At 40.8% G+C, this 13,306-nt stretch overlaps 1 long non-coding RNA gene across 1 annotated transcript in view; it reads right to left on the bottom strand.

Moving 5' to 3' along the window:
* Window positions 1-6,062, bottom strand: part of LOC133229978 (uncharacterized) — a 32,004-nt gene extending 25,942 nt beyond the window's left edge. Inside the window, exon 1 of the long non-coding RNA XR_009730686.1 lies at window positions 5,406-6,062. This is a non-coding gene — a long non-coding RNA (uncharacterized LOC133229978). The remainder of the gene's footprint in view (window positions 1-5,405) is intronic.
* Window positions 6,063-13,306: the final 7,244 nt, after the last annotated feature.

Raw genomic sequence — 13,306 nt, 5'->3', positions numbered from 1 at the left:
ACCCCCCCAACCTCCCTCCCATGCCTGAAACTAAAGATAGTACTAGGCCTTGTGTATAAAGTTTTTCATATACAAACATACCTGTGATAATGTTTAACTTATAAATTAGTCACAGAAAGAGATTAACAATAATAACTAATAATAAAATAGAACAGTTAAAACACTATTGGAAAACTCAGCAGTGGCCACAGGACTGGAAAAGGTCAGTTTCCATTCCAATCCCAAAGAAAGGCAATGCCAAAGAATGCTCAAACTACCACACAATTGCATTCCTCACACGCTAGTAAAGCTCAAAATTCTGCAAGCCAGGCTTCAGCAATACGTGAACCCTGAACTTCCACATGTTGAAGCTGGTTTAAGAAAAGGCAGAGGAACCAGAGATCAAATGGCCTACAACTGCTGGATCATTGAAAAAGCAAGAGAGTTCCAGAAAAACATCTATTTCTGCTCTATTGACTATGCCAAAGCCTTTGACTGTGTGGATCACAATACACTGTGGAAAATTCTGAAAGAGATGAGAATACCAGACCACCTGACCTGCCTCTTGAGAAACCTGTATGCAGGTCAGGAAGCAACAGTTAGAACCGGACATGGAACAACAGACTGGTTCCAAATAGGAAAAGGAGTACATCAAGAATGTATATTGTCACCCTGCTTATTTAACTTATATGCAGAGTACATCATGAGAAATGCTGGGCTGGATGAAGCACAAGCTGGAATCAAGATTGCCGGGAGAAATATCAATAATCTTAGATATGCAGATGACACCACCCTTATGGCAGAAAGTGAAGAAGAACTAAAGAGCCTCTTGATGAAAGTGAAAGAGGAGAGTGAAAAAGTTGGCTTAAAGCTCAACATTTAGAAAACTAAAATCATGGCATCCGGTCCCATCACTTCATGGCAAATAGATGGGGAAACAGTGGCTGACTTTATTTTTGGGGGCTCCAAAATCACTGCAGATGGTGATTGCAGCCATGAAATTAAAAGACACTTACTCCTTGGAAGGAAAGTTATGACCAACCTGCTGCTGCTGCTAAGCCACGTCAGTCGTGTCCGACTCTGTGCGACCCCAGAGATGGCAGTCCACCAGGCTCCCCCCCATACCTGGGATTCACCAGGCAAGAACACTGGAGTGGGTTGCCATTTCCTTCTCCAATGCATAAAAGTGAAAGTGAAGTCGCTCAGTCATGTCCGACTCTTAGCGACCCCATGGACTGCAGCCTACCAGGCTCTTCCATCCATGGATTTTCCAGGGAAGAGTACTGGAGTGGGTCGCCAGTGCCTTCTCCTACCTAGACAGCATATTAAAAAGCAGTGATCTTACATTGAGATCTTTAATCCATTTTGAGTTTATTTTTGTGTATGGTGTTAGAAAGTGGTCTAGTTTCATTCTTTTACAAGTGGTTGACCAGTTTACCCAGCACCACTTGTTAAAGAGGTTGTCTTTAATCCATTGTATATTCTTGCCTCCTTTGTCAAAGATAAGGTGTCCATATGTGCGTGGATTTATCTCTGGGCTTTCTATTTTGTTCCATTGATCAATAGTTCTGTCTTTGTGCCAGTACCATACTGTCTTGATAACTGTGGCTTTGTAATAGAGCCTGAAGTCAGGCAGGTTGATTCCTCCAGTTCCATTCTTCTTTCTCAAGATAGCTTTGGCTATTTGAGGTTTTTTGTATTTCCATACAAATTCTGAAATTATTTGTTCTAGCTCTGTGAAGAGTACCGTTGGTAGCTTGATAGGGATTGCATTGAATCTATAAATTGCTTTGGGTAGTATACTCATTTTCACTATATTGATTCTTCCAATTCATGAGCATGGTATATTTCTCCATCTATTAGTGTCCTCTTTGATTTCTTTCACCAGTGTTTTATAGTTTTCTATATATAGGTCTTTGGTTTCTTTAGGTAGATATATTCCTAAGTATTTTATTTTTTCCATTGCAATGGTGAATGGAATTGTTTCCTTAATTTCTCTTTCAGTTTTCTCATTATTAGTGTATAGGAATGCAAGGGATTTCTGTGTGTTGATTTTATATCCTGCAACTTTACTATAGTCATTGATTAGTTCTAGTAATTTTCTGGTGGAGTCTTTAGGGTTTTCTGTGTAAAGGATCATGTCATCTGCAAACAGTGAGAGTTTTACTTCTTCTTTTCCAATTTGGATTCCTTTTATTTCTTTTTCTGCTCTGATTGCTGTGGCCAAAACTTCCAAAACTATGTTGAATAGTAATGGTGAAAGTGGGCACCCTTGTCTTGTTCCTGACTTTAGAGGAAATGCTTTCAATTTTTCATCATTGAGGATAATGTTTGCTGTGGGTTTGTCATATATAGCTTTTATTATGTTGAGGTATGTTCCTTCTATTCCTGCTTTCTGGAGAGTTCTTATCATAAATGGATGTTGAATTTTGTCAAAGGCTTTCTCTGCATCTATTGAGATAATCATATGGTTTTTGTTTTTCAATTTGTTAATTTGGTGTATAACATTGATTGATTTGTGGATATTGAAGAATCCTTGCATCCCTGTGATAAAGCCCACTTGGTCATGGTGTATGATCTTTTTAATGTGTTGTTGGATTCTGACTGCTAGAATTTTGTTAAGGATTTTTGCATCTATGTTCATCAGTGATATTAGCCTGTAGTTTTCTTTTTTTGTGGGATCTTTTTCAGGTTTTGGTATTAGGGTGATGGTGGCCTCATAGAATGAGTTTGGAAGTTGACCTTCCTCTGCAATTTTCTGGAAGAGTTTGAGCAGGATAGGTGTTAGCTCTTCTCTAAATTTTTGGTAGAATTCAGCTGTGAAGCCGTCTGGACCTGGGCTTTTGTTTGCTGGAAGATTTTTGATTACAGTTTCAATTTCCGTGCTTGTGATGGGTCTGTTAAGATTTTCTATTTCTTCCTGGTCCAGTTTTGGAAAGTTGTACTTTTCTAAGAATTTGTCCATTTCTTCCACGTTGTCCATTTTATTGGCATATAATTGTTGATAGTAGTCTCTTATGATCCTTTGTATTTCAGTATTGTCTGTTGTGATCTCTCCATTTTCATTTCTAATTTTATTGATTTGATTTTTCTCCCTTTGTTTCTTGATGAATCTGGCTAATGGTTTGTCCATTTTATTTATCCTTTCAAAGAACCAGCTTTTGGCTTTGTTGATTTTTGCTATGGTCTCTTTTGTTTCTTTTGCATTTATTTCTGCCCTAATTTTTAAGATTTCTTTCCTTCTACTAACCCTGGGGTTCTTCATTTCTTCCTTTTCTAGTTGCTTTAGGTATAGGGTTAGGTTATTTATTTGAGTTTTTTCTTGTTTCTTTAGGTATGCCTGTATTGCTATGAACTTTCCCCTTAGGACTGCTTTTAAAGTGTCCCACAGGTTTTGAGTTGTTGTGTTTTCATTTTCATTAGTTTCTATGTAAATTTTGATTTCTTTTTTGATTTCTTCTGTGATTTGTTGGTTATTCAGCAGGGTGTTGTTCATCCTCCATATGTTGGAATTTTTAATAGTTTTTCTCCTGTAATTGAGATCTAATCTTACTGCATTTCTGTAAGACCAGAAACTATAAAACTCCTAGAGGAGAACATAGGCAAAACACTCTCCGACATACATCACAGCAGGATCCTCTATGACCCACCTCCCAGAATATTGGAAATAAAAGCAAAAATAAACAAATAGGACCTAATTAAACTTAAAAGCTTCTGCACAACAAAGGAAACTATTAGCAAGGTGAAAAGGCAGCCTTCAGAATGGGAGAAAATAATAGCAAATGAAGCAATGGACAAACAACTAATCTCAAAAATATACAAGCAACTCCTCCAGCTCAACTCCAGAAAAATAAATGACCCAATCAAAAAATGGGCCAAAGAACTAAATAGACATTTCTCCAAAGAAGACATACAGATGGCTAACAAACACATGAAAAGATGCTCAACATCACTCAGTATCAGAGAAATGCAAATCAAGACCACTATGAGGTACCATTTCACGCCAGTCAGAATGGCTGCGATCCATAAGTCTACAAGCAATAAATGCTGGAGAGGGTGTGGAGAGAAGGGAACTCTCTTGCACTGTTGGTGGTAATGCAAACTAGTACAGCCACTATGGAGAACAGTGTGGAGATTCCTTAAAAAACTGGAACTAGAACTGCCTTATGATCCAGCAATCCCACTGCTGGGCATACACACTGAGGAAACCAGAAGGGAAAGAGACACGTGTACCCCAATATTCATCGCAGCACTGTTTATAATAGCCAGGACATGGAAGCAACCTAGATGCCCATCAGCAGATGAATGGATAAGCAAGCTGTGGTACATATACACAATGGAGTATTACTCAGCCATTAAAAAGAATACATTTGAATCAGTTCTAATGAGATGGATGAAACTGGAACCTATTATACAGAGTGAAGTAAGCCAGAAAGAAAAACACCAATACAGTATACTAACGCATATATATGGAATTTAGAAAGATGGAAACAATAACCCTGTGTACGAGACAGCAAAAGAGACACCGATATATAGATCAGTCTTATGGACTCTGTGGGAGAGGGAGAGGGTGGGGAGATTTGGGAAAATAGCACTGAAACATGTATAATATCATGTATGAAACAAGTCGCCAGTCCAGGTTCGATGCACGGTACTGGATGCTTGGGGCTGGTGCACTGGGACGACCCAGAGGGAGGGGAGGGGAGGGAGGAGGGTGGAGGGTTCAGGATGGGGAACGCGGGTATACCTGTGGCAGATTGTATTTGCCAAAACTAATACAATGTTGTAAAGTTTAAAAATAAAATTAAATTAAATTAAAAAAAACATTAAAAAATAAATAAAAATAAAAAGCAGTGACATTACTTTGTCAACAAAGGTCTGTCTAGTCAAGGCTATGGTTTTTCCAATAGTCATGTATGGATGTGAGAGTTGGACTGTGAAGAAGGCTGAGCGCTGAAGAATTGATGCTTTTGAACTGTGGTGTTAGAGAAGACTCTTGAGAGTCCCTTGGACTGCAAGGAGATCCAACCAGTCCATCATTTAGGAGATCGGTCCTGGGTGTTCAATGGAAGGACTGATGCTGAAGCTGACACTCCAAAACTTTGGCCACCTGATGCAAAGAGCTGACTCATTTGAAAAGACCCTGATTCTGGGAAAGATTGAAGGCAGGAGGAGAAGGGGATGACAGAGGATGAGATGGTTGGATGGCATCATTGACTCAATGGACATAGGTTTGGGTAGATTCCAGCAGTTGGTGATGGACAGGGAGGGCTGGCATGCTGGTTCATGGGGTCGCAAAGAGTTGGATACGACTGAGCGACTGAACTGAACTATACACTATATTGCAATAAAAGTTATAAATGTGGTCTCTAAATATGTTATTGTACAAATTTATTGCCTTGTCCATCTTTTAACTAAACACTTACCACACAATGGCTGTATCTTCTGAAGTCTGAAGTCCAACAGCTGAACTGACACAAATTTCTTTTTTCCTTCTTCACAATTTCATAGAGGAAACATTTGTTATTTCTAGATCTTAGCAACCTCAGCATATGTTTTTTTTTTCCTTTATTAAGTAAAGAACTTTCATCTTTTCACTTAAAGGAAAAACTTTATATATCTGAATTGCAGCATCACTACTCTTGCACTTTGGGGCCATTATTAAGTAAAGTAAGTGTTTCTAGTACACAAGCATTGTGATGCTATTGTAACTAAGCAGGACCTATGAGGCCTTCAGGTGAGAGAATCCTCCCCATAAGTCCTCGGCTTTGCCTCCTCTCTGAAGTACTTAGACAACAGTATCTGATGCACATTTTCCTGCTTTGCTTTACAGATGCTAAAACCATCACCGAATGGAAGAAGTTAGCTACTTGATGACCATAAGCACACAGACCCCCCCAGACGTACTGGAGCCTCAGGATTGATCATGTTAACCCCTGTAATATTGCCCTCTTACCTCACCATCAACCTGTCAGAGAACTATGCCCTGAGACACTCCCACACCTTGGGTCTCCTACAACTAGCTTTTAAAAATGTCTCCCTGAAACCCATCGGGGTGTTCAGGTGTTTTTGAACATTAGCTGTCCTGGACTCATTGGCTGGTGCCTTACAATAAACACTGCCTTTTCCTTCACCATAATCCAGTCCCAGTGGATTGGCTTACTGCGCATGGGCCAGCGGACTCAAGTGTGGTTCAGTAACACAGTGACAGTCAATTTGATAACCAAGATGGGTACTGAGTAATGGGTGCTCTACAATTTAGAGCAGGAGGGCACAAAATTTCATCATGAGACTCAGAAAGGTGCCCAATTTAAAATTTACAAATTGCATATATCTGAAAATTTTTCATTTAATATTTCAGACTCGTTTGATGCTCTGGTTTTACATCTGGTCCTCTGGTGTTTGAGACTGCCTCCAAGGGACACCTCTACATCAGTTGACTCTGGTGGCCGGTGGGGCCTTTGCTTTCAATCCCACAGGACTGTTTGTATTTGCATGTTTTAAAATCTGCTGCCTGAGCCTCTGGCTTCCAATCAGCCCGAACCTAGGTTCTGACTGAGATTCCCCAACTTTGGAATACTGACTGGTCTTGGTACAGCCTCAGCCACTGAAAGTGAAGTCTCTCAGTCGTGTCTGACTCTTTGCAACCCCATGGACTATAGCTTACATTACCAGGCTCCTCTGTCCATGGGATTTTCCAGGCAAGGGTACTGGAGTGGATTGCCATTTCCACTAAGAGCCATTAAAAATAGACTGGGCTTCCCTGGTGGCTCAGTGGTAAAGAAGCCGCCTGCCAATACAGGAAACACGGGTTCCATCTCTGACCCAGGAAGATTCCACATACCACACAGCAGCAAAGCCTGGGCACCGTAACAACTAAGCCGGCACTCCCAAGCCCGCAAACCCCAACTACTGAACCCTCACTCGCAACTTCTGAAGCCCACGCACCCTGGAGCCTGCTTGCTGCAACTAGAGAAAAGCCCGAGCATCAGCGAAGACCCAGTGCAGCCATAAACAAATTTTTTTTAAAAATAGAGCTGACATGCAAGTTTTCTAAACCTTGGGACTTGACACTTTGGACTGGGTAATTCTCTGTTGGTGGCCAGAGGGGTTCTCGGGCATGGAGGGAGGTTTTCCAGCATCCCTGACTTCTACATATTACGTGCCAGGGGTATGGCCCCCTTCAGTTGTGACTCAAAGCATTGCCAAGTGTCTTAGAGGGAGAGAGAAATCGCTCCCAGTTGAGAACCACTGCAGTGGAGCCACTAGATGATACCTTTCAGCTCCAAATGTTTATAGTCAAAATGAAAGCAGAATACGGTACATAATGAGCCTGCCCCATCCTCCCAACCAACCTGTGTCATGGTAGGTATCATCCTCTTCTGTACTCAGCTGTAAAGCTTGCAGAGCTGTTTGCCTCAATAACGTTCCAAACCTGGACTGTAAGGACTGAAAACACCGAGAGACCCTGTAAAATAGATGACAGGGTGTCCTGCTCTATTAACACAGTTAAGAACCTCCATGAATAGCGCTTCTAAGCTATTATCTAGAGAGAGACAGGAATGTTGAAGAGTTTCTCCACATGAAAGCACTTATCTGCACAGACATAAAAGATAACCCATTACCATGGCAGGAAATCAAAACTGCAATAAATTTCAAAAGAGAAGAATGAGGAGGAAGGGGCATAAAGGACTAGAAGAAAATCTCAACTGACAGCATGCCCCACACAGAAACTAGAGGAGGGCTGTGCAGGCCACGAGCACACGGTGTACAGAGTGCCCTGGTGCTGGTGCTGAACAAGGAGACACGTAGAGAACTGATGCAAATGCATCAAGAGGGTCTAGACAGTACTGTTTAGACAAGGCCTTCTCGCCATCATCCAAATCATGTTCAGATTAAGCTGAAAACATGACAAAGAAAACCTCTGCATTGGATTCTGGCACTGAGAAAATTCTATTTGGAAGCTGTTAAATAGCTCATGAAATTAAAACTCACACCTGAACTAAAAGTCTCCATCTTCCTTTGTTTGTGCTAAAATCCTAGAGCATATCCCATAAAATATTTTAAGGCAAGAAACTTCAAAAACTCCAGGAAATATGTTTAGTGAGCATAAGAAGAAATCACTGAGCTATAGATATTTATGGCAAGTAAAAATTGGCTTTTATTAGTTACTGTTCCTAAATAACGCTCTTATAAACTCATTTTATTTTTTTTAATTTTATTTAATTTTTAAACTTTACATAATTGTATTAGTTTTGCCAAATATCTAAATGAATCCACCACAGGTATACATGTGTTCCCCATCCTGAACCCTCCTCCCTCCTCCCTCCCCATACCATCCCTCTGGGTCGTCCCAGTGCACTAGCCCCAAGCATCCAGTAAAAAACACCAATACAGTATAATAATGCATATATATGGAATTTAAACTCATTTTAATAGGGGATTGACATGACTCTGTACTTATTGTCATACAAGGTTCTCTATTTTACTTCTGTTATGTTAATACAATTTAAAGAAAAAGGGGAATCCTGAATTTTAAAAAAAAAAAGACCAATTGTTTTCCTTTGTTTTCCGCAAGAATTTTATCACAGATTCCCCTTAAATAAGAAGTATGGGGGCTTCCCTGGTGGCTCAGTGGCGAAAAATCCCTCCCTGCCAATGCAAGGTTTGAGCCCTGGTCCAGGAAGATTCTATATGCCAGGGAGCAACTAAGCCCATGTGCCACAACTACTGAGCCTGTACTCTAGAGACCAGGAGCCACAGCTGAAGCCCACGTGCCCTAGGGCCCGTGCTCCACGACAAGAGAATCCACCACGTCAGAGGCCCGCACACCGCAACTAGAGAGCAGCCCCGACTTGCCACAGCTGGAGAAAAGCCTGTGCAGCAGTGAAGACCCAGCACAGCCAAAGAATTTTAAAATAAATAAATAAATAAATTTTAAGTTTTTAAAAAGAAGTTATCATTATTTAAAAAAAAAAAAAAGCACACAGGAGTCTGATGCCTGAAAAAACCTCTTCCACTGTTTGCCAGCTACACGATGCTGTTAATTCGTTTAATATTACTGAGAACCAAGTTTCCAAGAGATTAGACATAACAATTATACAGTACTCATGGGGTGGTTGTGAAAATAAAAAGAAACAACATACGAAAAAAGGCTTTGCAGACCGTAAACTTCAATCAAGGGCTGTTTTGTTGAATTAACATAAAATGTGTCCACAGTGCTGTTTACCGCAGAAGGCAATGGCACCCCACTCCAGTATTCTTGCCTGGAAAATCCCATGGATGGAGGAGCCTGGTAGGCTGCAGTCTATGGGGTCGCTAGGAGTTGGATACGACTGAGCGACTTCACTTTATTTTTTCACTTTCATGCATTGGAGAAGGAAATGGCAACCCACTCCAGTGTTCTTGCCTGGAGAATCCCAGGGACGGTGGAGCCTGGTGGGCTGCCGTCTATGGGGTCGCACAGAGTCGGACACGACTGAAGCGACTTAGCAGTGTGGTTTACATAAAATGTTCCATCGTGCAGATGACCAAGAGACCCAGTTTGAAAAAACTTCAGACAGGCTTTTTCCAGACTTTAGACCCTGACTTCCCTTTCTTTAGAAAACTTGTAAATTCTTTCTCTGCCCGTTTGATATGTAAATCCTTTTAAAGGCCTCTTGCTCCTTGTACCTTCCAGGAATGTCTTCCTCCAGGAACTGGGAGCCACCACTTTGAAACGTTAACATCAAGGAAAAGAGCTCTTCAGTCTCCCAGTTTCTGTGGTAGGGTAGGGGCCCAACTTCCGGGAGCACGTTGCTCCAAGTTGTAAAACTGCCTTCAGTCACTGAAGATAGGAGAAAGTTTACTTTTCCTCTGAGAAAGATCCGTTAGTAAATACAGGTGACCCCATTCCTTGGCTATTCAAAACTCTCCCACCCTTTGTTTCAGCAGAGTTAAGTTCAGACTTAAGGTCTGGCCTTTCTTCTCTCTTGCAACAGCCTTGAAGAAAGTCTTCCTCACCTGTTAAATTTTGTCTTGTAGGATTTCTGTTTTGGCACCTGTTTGCAAACCAAATGAAGATATCCCGGGATTTATTTGCAGCAAAACTCCCCAGCTTCACCAGTGACAAACAGGTTCTAGCTCTTCTTAGTCTCCAATAGATTGGAATGTCCTGGAGGCGAGGGACTAACCAAAAAACTGACCACGTCTAACAATGGCCTGTCTATGTAACCGTGTATTCAATATGTGAGTCAACATGTTATTACTGAATCAGCATACATATCAGAGTTTCACTTATCAGAAGCCAGAGCACTCGAAATACTACCACGGGTAGTAGATCTGGTAATGCTGCAAAGTAGATGGCAAGATAAACCCATTTTTAAAGTACTTTATTGAGGTATGATTGACATACAAAAAGCTGTATGTATTTAATATACATGACTTGATGAGTTTGGAAATAAGTATGCACCCATGAAATCATTACTACAATCTATACCTTAAAGCTACCCATCACCTCCAAAAGTTTCCTCATACTCTCCTTACTTATCATGTTTTTATGATAAGAACACTCAACATAAGATCTATCCTTTAGAAAATGTTTAAGTATATAATACAGTATTGTTAACTATAGCCACTATGCTCTGCAATAGATACCTAAGACTTTTTTATCTTGTATTACTGAATCTTTGCACCTTCTGACTGATACCTCCCCATCTTCCCTAACTCCAGTCCCTAGCAACTGTGGTTCTGAGTCACTGCTTCTGTGATTTACATTCCTCTTGTAAGTGGTATGCAGCATTTTTCCTGCTGTCTGACTTAGTTCACTTAGTATAATGTCCTCCAGGTTCATCCACATTGTTGCAAATGGCAGGATTTCCTTCTTTTCTAAGCTTGAATAACATTTCATTTTAGGTGTTTGCCACATTTTCTTTATCCATACATCTGTAGATGGACATTTAGGTGGCTTCCATGTCTTGGCTTTCGTGAATAATGCTACAGTGAACGTAAGAGTAAAGATCTCTATCTGAGATATTGATTTAGTTTTCTTTCAGTATATACCCAAAGTGGTTTCGCTGGGTCACAGGGTAGTTCTACTTTGTTTTGAGAAACTGCATACCGTTTTCACAGTGGCCGCATCAGTTTACATTCGCAGCAGTAGTGCACAGAGGCTCCCTCTTCCTCTCACTCTCCCAACACGTGTCTTTTGGTTTTTGGTTTGTTCGGGTTTTATGTTTGCTTTTGTTTTGAATAATAACCATCCTGACAGGTGTGAAGCGATGTCTCATTGTGGTTTTGATTTGCATTTTTTCCCAGATGACTGGTGATGTTGAGCATCGTTTCATATACCTGTTGGCCATTTGTATGTTTCTCCTTCAAAATCAATGCATTTCAGTGCAACTTCATAAAATAGTGGCTTTGGAGATGGACTGTACATGCATAAATATACAAATCTCAAGAAATAGCAACATCAGACATTTGTCAACATTAAACATAATTTAAACCTAGTTAATTTAGCTCTAAAACATTTTACTAAAAGATGCAGAAAAAACAGATATGGCACAGGTACAAGACAAATGAGCAGAGTACAGTCTCAGGAAGAAAAAGAGAAAATATAAAACTCTTAAATCCTTCCCTAGTTCTCAGATACTTCCAGCATAAAGTAAAACACCTTAGCACATCAAAAATTTTGGCCAAATCTGGACAAGATCAAATTTCTCCTCTTTCTTTCTTTGCATTTGCTCCTCTACCCCTTATACTCAGTATCTTCTTGTGAATGGAGAGGACCTTCCCCCCACATGTCAGACCCTGAAACAGCTAAATCTAGTACTACGATCATCTAAAACCTCTGTAATGGGTTACATAATCACTGTGTCACATCCAAACCCAAAAGCCCTATGGAATTGCTTCCATCTCAATGTGTCTAGGACTCTGCATTTTTCAAAGCAAGTTCATCTATTGTCTTTACCATCACTAGCAGCAAGTTAAGTATTGTTATTAAGTCCACTTTATTTGTGAGAAGTGTGATGTTGATTGAGTTTATTTCTTACAACTTTATGAGGTATAATTAATATATAAAACCCACATATTTAATATGTACAATTAGATGCAGAAAGACTGCCAATGTCTTTCTCATGTGTCAAGACAGCACTTAGGAAAGGCCTTCTGCCCATTTCTTTGTGGGAAAATCAGATCCCGTGCATAAGTGCATGCGTGCTCAGTTGTGTCCAACTCTTTGCAACCCCATGGACTGTAGCCCACCAGGCTCCTCTATCCATGGGATTTCCCAGGGAAGAATACTAGACTGAGTTGCCATTTCCTTCTCCAGGGGCTCTTCCCAACCCAGAAAGCAAACTTGTATCTCCTGTGTCTCCAGCATTGGCAGGCAGATTCTTTACCTCTGAGCCACCTGGGAACCAATCAGATCCCAGGAGTGATAAAAAGTGATCTCTGATTCTGTATGTTCCCAGAAGGATGCTGGGACTGAAATGCATACAAAGGGATAAAAAATGGACATAACATCACCAGGACAACCAATAGGGTTAACCTGAGCAGGTTTCCCCAGAGCAGCAGGTAAACACATAACATAGGCTTAGAGCACCCCACTCCAGTACTCTTGCCTGGAAAACCCCATGGACAGAGGACCCTGGTAGGCTGCAGTCCATGGGGTCACTAAGAGTCAGATACGACTGAGCGACTTCACTTTCACTTTTCACTTTCATGCATTGGAGAAGGAAATGGCAACCCACTCAAGTGTTTTTGCCTGGAGAATCCCAGGGACAAAGGAGCCTGGTGGGCTGCCGTCTATGGGGTCACACAGAATCGGACACGACTACAGCAGTAGCAGTAGAATGACAGGTGCTTCTCTGTACAGTCACAGGGACATAAAGTCCAGCGGGGAAGACTGGTCTTCTTGGACCCAGATTCCTGAAAACACCTGCCTGCCTATGGAGCGCCTCACCACATACAGGCAGTGTCACTATCTAAGGTCACGGAAACTGCCCCTCCAGAAGAAAGAAAACTCCTGAATCTCCAAATTGGTAAAGCCATCACCATGCTGTTAAATCCTTTATTCTTCATCTACACTAAAGGAATCTGTGTCCTTTGCCTGTCTCTTGATATTTCACTGCCAATCATCTTCTCCCTTGTGAAAAACATGCAGAGAATCAAAAAACAAATAAATAGTGGATTTGGTAGTTCAGAAATTCCAATTACACATCCAATACCCTTCTGCTGTCTCCTTAATATGTAAAGGAATCCCATAATATAAACTTTATAAATCACAGAACTGATCCCAGAGTTTATAATCAGAAAATAATAAATGCTTTAAGGTTGTTGAGGGAGTTCT

Source organism: Bos javanicus, chromosome 18 (assembly GCF_032452875.1).
Source record: "Bos javanicus breed banteng chromosome 18, ARS-OSU_banteng_1.0, whole genome shotgun sequence".
Lineage (NCBI taxonomy): Eukaryota > Metazoa > Chordata > Mammalia > Artiodactyla > Bovidae > Bos > Bos javanicus.
The sequence above is the reverse complement of the archived record's forward strand: the minus strand, read 5'-3'. Positions and strand labels throughout refer to the sequence as shown.